The sequence below is a fragment of the Micromys minutus genome, assembly GCF_963924665.1.
Source record: "Micromys minutus genome assembly, chromosome: 24".
Taxonomy (NCBI): domain Eukaryota; kingdom Metazoa; phylum Chordata; class Mammalia; order Rodentia; family Muridae; genus Micromys; species Micromys minutus.
In genome coordinates, this window is record NC_137959.1 from 50,588,280 (window position 1) to 50,600,224 (window position 11,945).

Consider the following 11,945-nt stretch of genomic DNA (forward strand, 5'->3'; position numbering starts at 1 on the left):
GGCCCCATTTGTTGATTCCTTATCTTAGAGCGTAAGCCATTGATGTTCTGTTCAGTAAAATTTCACCTGTGCCTATGTGTTCGAGGCTTTTCCCCACTTTCTTTTCTATTAGATTAAGTTTATCTGGTTTTGTGTGGAGGTCCTTGATCCACTTGGACTTGACCTTTGTACAAGGCAATAAGAATGAATCAATTTGGATTCTTCTGCATGCTAACCCCCAGTTGAACTAACACCATTTGTTGAAAAGGCTGTCTTTTTTTCACTAGATGATTTTACCTTCTTTGTTAAAGATCAAGTGACCATATCTGTGTGGATTCATTTCTGGGTCTTCAAGTCTATTCCATTGATCAACCTGTCTGTCTCTGTACCAATACCATACAGTTTTTATCACTATTCCTCTGTAGTATAGCTTGAGGTCAGGGATGGTGATTCCTCCAGAAGTTCTTTTGGTGTTGAAAATTTCACAATCCTGGGGTTTTTGTTATTACAAATGAATTTGAAAATTGTTCTTTCTAATTTTATTAAGGATTGATTTGCAATTTTAATGGTGATTGCATTGAATTTGTAGATTGCTTTCAGCAAAATGGCCATTTTTACTATATTAATCCTGCTAATCCATGAGCATGAGAGATCTTTCCATCTTTGACATCCTCTTTGATTTCTTTCTTCAGAGACTTGAAGTTCTTGTCATAAAGATTCTTTGCTTGTTTTGTTAGAGTCACATCAAGATATTTTATAATATTTGTGACTATTGCAAAGGCTGTTGATTCCCTGATTTCTTTTCTCAGCCTGTTTATCCTTTGAGTAGAAGAAGGCTACTAACTTTTTTCAGTTAATTTTATATCCACCACTTTGCTGAAACTGTTTATCAGCTGTAAAAGTTCTCTGGTGAGATTTTGGTGTTACTTAAGTATACTATCATATCATCTGCAAATAATGATCTTTTGCTTCTTCCTTTCCATTTTTTATCCCTTTGGCCTCCTTTTGTTTTCTAATTGCTCTGGCTAGGATGTAAAGTACTATACTGAATAGGTAGGGAGAGAGTGGGTATCCTTTTTTCTCTGAAGATATTTTTATTACTTTTATGTTTTTATGTTTTTTTAAACGACTTTATTTTGCAAAACAAAGATAAATGTAAAGATTTTAAACATTTTTTGCTTAAAATTATACATTTTTGTCAGTACTGTTTTTTCAGACATTAAAATAAATTTTACATAAAACCATGTGAATATGTTTTTTAGTCAGTACTTGATTTTTTTCAAGGGCTTGACAGTATGCATTGAAAACGTACTAGTTGCAATAAGCGTAAAGTACATGCAAAACAAAACGCAACATGGAAATAGTCAAAGTCATCTTGTTTTGTGAACATATGTATATTTTTTGTTTTCTTTATTTCTTGGACTTCATACAGTCTGTGAGTTGTTTCTGGGGGAGTGCAAGCCTCTGGGGTTAGCATCTCACTATCAGTGACTGCATATTATGTCTGTTCTCTTGTGACTGGGTTATCTCACTCAGGATGATCTTCTCTAGATGCAGCCATTTTCTTAAGAATTTGGTTAAGTCATTGTTTCTGGTAGCTGAGTAGTATTCCATTGTGTATATGTACCACAATTTTTGTATCCATTCGTCTTCTGAAGGACATCTGGGTTCCTTCCAGCTTCTGGCTATTATAAATAGAGCCGCTATGAACATTGTGGTGCATATATCTTTGTTGTGTATTAAAGTGTCTCTGGGGTATATGCCCAGAAGTGGAATAGCTGGGTCTTCAGGTAGTACTATATCCAATTTTCTGAGGTATCGCCAGACAGATTTCCAGAGTGGTTGTATTAGCTTGCAACCCACCAACAGTGGAGAAGTGTTCCTCTTTCTCCGTAGCCTCGCCAGCATCTGCTGTCATCTGAGTTTTGGATCTTGGCCAATCTGACTGGTGTGAGGTAGAATCTCAGGGTTGCTTTGAGAGAAATTTGCATTTCCCTGATGGCTAAGGATGTCAAGCACTTCCTCAGATGTTTTTCGGCCATTCGGTGTTCCTCAACTGAAAATGATTTGTTTAGCTCTGTACCCCATTTTTTAATAGGGTTATTTGATTCTCTGGTGTCTAGCTTTTTGAGTTCCTTGTACACCTTGGATATTAGGCCTCTATCTGATGTGGTGTTGGTAAAGATCTTTTCCCATTCTGTTGGTTGCCGTTTTGTTTTCTTGACGATGTCCTTAGCCTTACAGAAACTTTGCAATCTCATTAAGTCCCATTTGTTAATCTTTGACCTTAGAGCTTGAGCCATTGGTGTTTTGTTCAGGAAATTTTCGCCTGTGCCTATGTGTTCTAAGGTTTTCCCTACTTTCTCATCTAATAGTTCCAGTGTATCTGGTTTAATGTGGAGATCTTTAATCCACTTATACTTGAGCTTTGTACAAGGAGATAAGAACGGGTCTATTTTCATTCTTTTGCATGTTGAGTGCCAGTTGGACCAGCACCATTTGTTGAATAGGCTGTCCTTTTTCCATTGAATGTTTACTGCTCCTTTGTCAAAAATCAGGTGACCATATACATGAGGGCTCATTTCTGGATCTTCTATTGTATTCCATTGATCCACTTGCCTATTTCTGTACCAGTACCATGCAGTTTTCAGCACAATTGCCTTGTAATATAGCTTGAGGTCAGGGATAGTGATTCCCGCAGATGTTTTTTTTGTTGTTGAGGATGGATTTCACTATTCTAGGTTTTTTGTTATTCCATATGAGATTGCACATTGATCTTCCCGATTCCCTGAAGAACTGGGTTGGAATTTTGATGGGGATTGCATTGAATCTGTAGATTGCTTTTGGTAGGATGGCCATTTTTAAGAAGTTGATCTTTCCAATCCATGAGCATGGGCGATCTTTCCATTTTCTGAGATCCTCCTCAATTTCTTTCTTTAGAGGTTTGAAGTTCTTGTCATACAGGTCCTTCACTTCCTTAGTTAGAGTCACACCAAGGTATTTCATAGTTTTTGTAACGATTGTGAAGGGTACCTTTTCCCTAATTTCTTTCTCCACATGTTTGTCCTTTGAGTATAGGAAGGCTACTGATTTGTTTGAGTTAATTTTGTATCCAGCCACTTTGCTGAACTTGTTTATCAGCTGTAGGAGTTCTCTGGTGGAACTTTTGGGGTCACTTAAGTACACTATCATGTCATCGGCAAAGAGTGATGTTTTTATCTCTTCCTTTCCGATTTGTATCCCTTTGATCTCCTTTTGCTGTCTAAATGCTCCAGCCAGGACTTCCAGTACTATGTTGAATAGGTAGGGAGAGAGTGGGCAGCCTTGTCGAGTCCCTGATTTTAGTGGGATTGCTTCAAGTTTTTCGCCATTAAGTTTGATGTTGGCTGTTGGTTTGCTGTATATTGCTTTTATTATGTTTAAATATGGGCCTTGGATTCCTGTTCTTTCCAGGACTTTTAACATGAAGAGGTGTTGGATTTTGTCGAATGCTTTCTCAGCATCTAGTGAGATGACCATGTGATTTTGGTCTTTAAGTTTGTTTATATGGTGGATTACATTGATGGATTTCCTTATGTTAAACCATCCCTGCATCCCAGGGATGAAGCCTACTTGGTCATGATGAATGATGGTTTTGATGTGTTCTTGGATTCGGTTTGCAAAGATTTTGTTGAGTATTTTTGCATCAATGTTCATAAGTGAGATTGGTCTGAAGTTCTCTTTCCTTGTAGGGTCTTTGTGTGGCTTAGGTACGAAGGTTATTGTAGCCTCAAAAAATGAGTTGGGTAATATTCCATCTGATTCTATCTTTTGGAATAGTTTGGCGAATATTGGTGTCATATCCGCAATAAATGTCTGATAAAATTCTGAACTGAACCCATCTGGACCTGGGCTTTTTTTGGTTGGGAGGCTTTTGATGACTTCTTCTATTTCTTTAGGTGTTATAGGGTTATTTAGATGGTTTACTTGGTCCTGGTTAAACTTTGGGACCTTGTATCTGTCTAGGAATTCATCCATTTCCTCCAGATTTTCCAATTTTGTGGAGTATAAGTTTTTGTAGTAGGATCTGATGATTTCTTGAATTTCCTTAGTTTCGGTTGTTATGTCACCACTTTCCTTTCTGATTTTGTTAATTTGGATACTCTCTCTTTGCCCTTTAGTTAGTCTGGCTAGGGGTTTATCAATCTTGTTGATTTTCTCAAAGAACCAACTCTTTGTTTTGTTGATTTTTTCAATGGTTTTTTTTGTTTCTATTTGGTCTGTTTCTGCCCTAATTTTGATTATTTCTTGCCGCCTACTCTTTTTGGGTATATCTGCTTCCTTTTATTCTAGGGCTTTTAGCTGTGCTGTCAGGTTGCTGATGTGAGCTATCTCCAGTTTCTTCTTGGAAGCACATAGGGCTATGAGTTTTCCTCTCAATACTGCTTTCATTGCATACCATAGGTTTGGGTATGTTGTGTTATCATTTTCGTTGAATTCTAGAAAGTCCTTAATTTCTTTCTTTATTTCTTCTTTGACCCTGCTATCCTTTAACAGAGCGTTGTTTAGTTTCCATGTGTATGTGGGCATTTTGTTGTCTTTGTTGTTGTTAAAGACCAGCTGTAGACCATGGTGATCTGAGAGGATGCATGGGAGTATTTCAATCTTCTTATATCAATGAAGGCTCGTTCTGTGTCCAATTATGTGGTCAATTTTCGAGAAGGTGCCATGGGGTGGTGAGAAGAAGGTGTATTCTTTTACTTTAGGATAGTATGTTCTGTATATATCTATTAATTCTAGTTGGTTCAAAGTCTCTGCTAGTTTTGCAGTGTCCTTGTTCAGTTTCTGTTTCCCTGATCTGTCCATTGGTGAGAGTGGGGTGTTAAAGTCTCCCACTATTATTGTGTGGGGTGAAATGTATTTTTTGAGCTTTAGTAGAGTTTCTTTTATGAATGTGGGTGATTTTATATTCGGAGCATATATGTTAAGGATTGAGAGTTCCTCCTGACAGATTTCCCCGGTAATGAGTAAAAAGTGTCCTTCTTTATCTTTTTTGATAACTTTTGGTTGGAAATTTACTTTATTCGATATTAGAATAGCCACTCCAGCTTGCTTCTTGGAGCTGTTTGCTTGGAAGTTTTTTTCCCACCCTTTTACTCTGAGATAGTGTCTGTCTCTGTCTCTGAGATGAGTTTCCTGTATGCAGCAAAAGGCTGGATTTTGTTTATGTATCCAGTCTGATAGTCTATGTCTCTTTATTGGGGAGTTGAGACCATTTATGTTAATAGATATCAAGGAATAATTGTTTCTGTTTCCTGCCATTTTTGCTTTTTTGGGTTGAGTTGTGTCTGTGTTTTTTTCTTCTTTTAGTTTTCTTGTTTAGGAGTTTTCTTGTTTTTACTAGGCTGTATTTTCCCTCCTTGTATTGGGTTTGCCACCTATAATTCGTTGTAGTGCTGGGTTTGTGGTCAGATATTGTGTGAATTTTGATTTGTCTTGAAATATCTTTGTCTCTCCATCGATGGTGATTGATAGTTTTGCTGGGTATAGCAGCTTGGGCTGGCACTTGTGCTCTCTTAAGGAGTGCATGATGTCTGTCCAGGCTCTTCTAGCTTTCATAGTCTCTGTTGAGAAATCGGGTGTGAGTCTGATTGGTCTGCCTCTATATATTACCTGACCTTTTTCCCTTACTGCTTTTAGTATTCTTTCTTTACTTTGGGCACTTGATGTTTTTACTATTATGTGTCGGGAGGTATTTCTTTTCTGGTCCAACCTATTTGGAGTTCTGAAGGCTTCTTATATGCTCGTGGTCATCTCATTCTTGAGGGTAGGGAAGTTTTCTTCTATGATTTTTGTTGAAGATATTTACTGTGCCTCTTAGTTGATATTCTTCTCCCTCCTCTATTGCTATTATCCTTAGGTTCTGTCTTCTCATTGTGTCTTGAATTTCCTGGACATTTCGGGTTAGGAGCTTTTTGTTTTTTGCATCTTCTCTGGCTGTTTTGTCTATGTTTGCAATGTTGTCCTCTGCCCCTGAGATTCTCTCCTCGATCTCTTGTAATCTGTTGGAAATGCTTGCTTCTGTGACTCCTGATTTCTTTTTTTAGTGTCCTGACTCTAGGGTTATCTCTTTTATCGCTTTCTTTATTGTGTCAATTTCTGTTTTAATTTCCCTCTTCCATTCCTTTATTTCTTTGGTTCTGTTTTCATCTCGTTCTTTGAGTTCTTTGAGTGTTTTTCTTGTTTCTTCTTTAAAAGCTTCTGAATCTTTTTGCTTTTCCTCCCTTTCTTGTTTAAGTAACTCTATCAGCGTCTTGAGGCATGATTTCAGGTCTGTGTCTTCTTTCTCTGGAGTGTTTGGAATTCCGATGTTTGCTACTATCGGAGAGCTGGATTCTGGTGTTGCTAGATTGTCTTGGTTTCCTTGGGATATACTCTTTCTCTTTCCTCTTGCCATTTTGTTGTCAGTGATATGTTCTTGCCTTTCCCTTGTATCTGGTCTGTGTCCCTGGTACACTTTCCGTGTGCACTCCGCAGAGATCTCTCTACTCCCCGGCAGCCCAGGTTCCGGGTGGCAGCTCGGCCAGGCTCAGCTCTGCGTACTGACGTCGCCTCCGGGTGGGAACAGACGTTCCTAAGATCTGTTCCTGGTCACAGATGCTCAGCCTCTCCGAGCCACCTTTCCGGCTGGCAGGTGGGCCAGGCTCCGCTCTGCGTCCTGAAGTCGTCTCCGGGTAGGAACAGAAGTTCCTAAGATCTGTTCCCGGTCACTGGATCGGGGAAGACAGGGCAGGTCAGGGCAGGGGGTGCCCTTTCCGTGTGCACTTCGCAGAGATCCCTCTGCTCCCCCGCAGCCTAGGTCTCCCACTCACCAGTTGCTCAGCCTGTATGAGCCGCCTTTTCTACTTTTATTTTTTTCTACAGTTCAGTCATTGCCCTTTTTGGTCTGCCCTTTCACAGTTCCTCATCCTGTTCCTCCTCCCCCTGCCATGCCTCCCCAGGGGCCTCAAGTCTTCTTCGAGTTCCTGACACATTTACAGGACATGAATATTTTGAGGAGACATTGTGCCTTTCATTTTGCCTATGAGACTCCTGAAACAATAAATGCAAAGTAATCATAATTTCTTTAAGGATTTCATGGGGGAAGAAGAGAATGTATAAGCCTGGGCTAGACAGAGGGAGAGCTTTTCCAGTAAAGAGATTTACAACATGTTACATCACCCTGTAGGAGAGACAATGATGAAGAATTCATGGATGAGCAGCACAGTGTCCTGGCAATGGCTGGTTTGATATTTATGACTCCTATACTCAACACTTCACATTAGGACCCACAAGATGGATTTGGAAGTTGTCACTGGATGTTTTTGTTCCCTCTTTACAATCTGACCACATTGAAAAATAAATCACCCCTTCTTCTCATTATCAACAATGACAACAAAAATTGTTATCTTAGAAATGTGAGAAATATGGGGAAAGTAAGATAGTAAGGAAAAAGAAAAGAAACTCCCAAAAGCTACCTGTAGGAATCCCTATCTTCATGGCATCCTTTGCCTCTCAGAGGTGGTATGATTCTTGCACACATAAGTTATGTGATTGTTATCAGCTAGTTAAAAATAAAAACTTTTTATACTTATAATCAATTTTTTATTTAATATCAATCAGTCTTCATGTGTGACTATAAACTGGCTTATTTCAATTTGGAAAGAACATAGTCATCAAACATGCATGTGCAAGCTACTTCCATGTGATTCTTCTAGAAGGCTCAGCTATATTGGTTAGTAATATGCTTTTTGAAATTACCTAATTTTTGGTGTGTGGCTTAGTCTCTGAGGGCTCCCATGGGTACAAGAGTAGAGGCAACATTTAGAATGTAAATAAATAAAATAATTTTAAAAAAATGACATATTTTTATAGACGTAAGAGTTTTGAAATAAAAACAACCATTCTAATCCTCAAGTGGGTTTTATGATTATCCAGAAGCCTTTGGAGAAACAGCAATCATGGTTGACATTTAAAAGAACGATTATAGTTTCATTTCAATGTATCTGGGACTAGACTTAGAAAAGGCATCATCGAAAAAACAAATTAATCAGCACAATGAATTTATCGCTATATATATGCTACTTAAAACAGAAGTACAAAGGTTAACATAACACACATTTAAAATTCTAGAACTTTTTGAGTTCTTGATATTTTATTTAAAAACAAACAAACAAACAAACAAAACACCCAAAAAACAGCATAAAGGAGAACACAAATGCAATGCCAGCCTTTATGAAACAAATTATTTATGAATTAGGACAAAACATGGTTTCATTTCTCAAGTACAATATAGAGAGTTAAAGACTAGCCTGTCTTGCTTATAGTTATACAATTATAATCATACAGATATCTATATAATAATGTAATTTTCATTTTCTATATTATTTCTCATTTTTGTTATAATGAAGACTTCTTTTTACTTGTGATATGGTTTAGTATCATTGAAATATATGCTGCAATGAATAAGTAAATGATCCAAATAGGAAAGCAAGGAGTTACATTATTCCTATATAAAGGACACAATGAAGTACATAAAAGTACCAAAAAGCTCCATCAGGAAAGTCTTACACCTCATAAGCAGATTCAGCATAGTAGCAGGATATATGAGTAACAGCCAAAAATCAATAGCCATCCCATACAATATGAAGCTTGATGAGAAACATATCTCATCTATAAAACCTATAAAGCTACAAACTGCCTAGGAATAAACCTTACCAAGGAGATAAAACATGTGTGTACTATTAAAAATTAAGGTGATAAATAAAGAAGACACTGGGAGAGGAAAATATCTCCCTTGTTTATGGATTAACAAAATTCACTTTGTAAAAATAGGTATAATTTAAAAGTAATTGCAGATTTATGATATCGACTACCAAAATTTAATTGTATTCTTTATAAAACTAAAAAGGGGGGATTCATATGGACCTACAAATAACCACAAATAGCTAAAACAATCCTAAGCAGAAATGGCAACTTAGGAGCATCATGATACATCACTGGAAATTACTCCACAGAGCCATAGTAACAAAAACTGTATGCTAACAGACATGCATGTGCACACATGCAAACAGACCCCTTATATAGACCAGTAGAACCACAAGGAATGCCTATAAATAAGTCCACATGGTTATGAACACTTAATTTTCACTTACCATACAAATAAAACATACAGTGTACAAAAAAGCTTCTTTTACAAAGGATCCTGCAAACCTGCATTTTTACATGCAGAGGACTAAAACTAGGTCATATTTTCTTCACTGTGAATAAAGATAAATGGAAAATCAAAAAGAGATCTTAATGTAAGAACTGAATCTTTGAAAATGCTAAAGGAAAACATTGACAAAACATTGAAAAGTTAAGCATGTTTTGTTTTCTTTATTTCTTGGACTTCATACAGTCTGTGAGTTGTTTCTGAGGGAGTGCAAGCCTCTGAGGTTAGCATCCCAATATCAGTGACTGCATATTATGTCTGTTCTTTTGTGACTGGGTTATCTCACTCAGGATGATATTCTCTAGATGCAACCATTTTCTTAAGAATTTGGTTAAGTCATTGTTTCTGGTGGCTGAGTAGTATTTCATTGTGTAAATGTACCACAATTTTTGTATCCATTCATCTTCTGAAGGACATCTGGGTTTTTTCCAGCTTCTCGCTATTATAAATAGAGCTGCTATGAACATTGTGGTGCATATATTTTTGTTGTATATTGGAGTGTCTCTGGGGTATATGCCCAGATGTGGGATAGCTGGGTCTTCAGGTAGTACTATATCCAATTTTCTGAGGTATCGCCAGACAGATTTCCAGAGTGGTTGTATTAGTTTGCAACCCCACCAACAGTGGAGAAGTGTTCCTCTTTCTCCGCAGCCTCGCCAGCATCTGCTGTCATCTGAGTTTTGGATCTTGGCCAATCTGACTGGTGTGAGGTGGAATCTCAGGGTTGCTTTGAGGGAAATTTGCATTTCCCTGATGGCTAAGGATGTCGAGCACTTCCTCAGATGTTTCTCGGCCATTCGGTGTTCCTCAACTGAGAACGTTTTGTTTAGCTCTGTACCCCATTTTTAATAGGGTTATTTGATTCTCTGGTTTCTAGCTTTTTGAGTTCCTTGTATACCTTGGATATTAGGCCTCTATCTGATGTGGTGTTGGTAAAGATCTTTTCCCATTCTGTTGGTTGCCATTTTGTTTTCTTGACAATGTCCTTAGTCTTACAAAATATTTACAAAACAAGAAGACTTTGACTATTTCCATGTTGCGTTTTGTTTTGCATGTACTTTACGCTCATTGTAACTATTAGGTTTTCAATACATACTGTCAAGCCCTTGAAAAAATCAAGTACTGACTAAAAAATATATTCACATAGTTTTATGTAAAAATTATTTTAATATCTGAAAAAACAGTACTGACAAAAATGTATAATTTTAAGCAAAAAATGTTTAAAATCTGTACATTTATCTTTGTTTTGTAAAATAAAGTCGTTTTAAAAAAGAAAAAAAGAAAAAAAAGAAAAAGAAAAGATAAGCATGGAATGAGCAATCTTTCCCCCCCCCCATGTTTTCTGTGATAGGGCATATGCAAGACCATTATTTTCTAGCAACAAATCTTTATTTCAAGTACCTTCTTTGCCCCCAGTTTTAAAATAATGATACAATAAAAAAAATCTTTACTCATCAGCATACTACAAAAATTTAACAGATCCAGACAGAGATATTTGGGTCCCTTTATTCTTTTTTTTAATTCTTTTTCAACTTTATTTTTTAAAAAGGGAGATACATGTACAGATTTTTAAAGGCATTTTGGCATAAAACTATATGAATATATTTTGTCAGTACTTAATTCTATTAAAATTCTATTAAAAATGCATTGAAATCTTCTAGTTACCATAAGCATAAACTACATGTAGAACAGAATGTAACATGGAAACAGAGTTTTCTTGGTATATAAAGATTAAACATAATGATTTTTGAATACCAAAAATTGCCACATTGCAATATTTTTAGCTCTTGAATTATTAATAATTTATGGTCCAGGAGTATTACACTTGGAGAGGATGCTATACACTTATTTTTATTCCTCAGAAGGACTGAGGCTTTTACTTTTTTGCCTTTGTTTTTCTTGAGCTACATATGGCCTGTGAGTTATTTCTGGGGTATTCAGAGCTTTCTGGGGCTAGTATCCAATTATCAGTGACGGCATATTATGTCTGTTCTTTTGTGACTGGGTTATCCCACTCAGGACGATATTCTCTAAATGCATCCATTTCCCTAGGAATTTCATAAAGTCGTTGTTTCTAATAGCTGAGTAGTATTCCATTGTGGAAATATACCACAATTTTTGTATCTATTCTTCTACTAAAGGACTTCTGGGTTCTTTCCAGCTTCTGGCTGTTATAAATTGGGCTGCTATGAACGTTGTGGTGCATGTGTCCTTATTGTATGTTGGAGGATCTCTGTGGTATTTGCCCAGAAGTGGAATTACTGGGTCTTCAGGTATGACTATGTCTAATTTTCTGAGGAATCACCAGACTGATTTCCAGAGTGGTTGTACCAGCTTACAACCCCACCAACAGTGGAGGAATATTCATCTTTCTCTGCAACCTCTCCAGCATCTGCTCTCATCTGAGTTTTTGATCTTAGCCATTCTGACTGATGTCAGGTGGAATCTCAGGGTTGTTTGATTTGCATTTCCCTGAGGACTAGGGATGTCGAGAACTTCCTTAGATGCCACTCAGCCATTCAATTGAGAATTCTGTGTTTAGCTCTGTACTCCATTTTTAATAGGATTGTTTTGATTCACTGGCATCTAACTTCTTGAGTTCTTTGTATACTATGGATATTAGGCCTCTATCAGATGTAGGGTTGGTAAACACCTTTTCCCAATCTGTTGGCTGCCGTTTTGTTTTTTTAACAGTGTTCTTAGCCTTACAGAAACTTTGCAATCTCATTAAGTC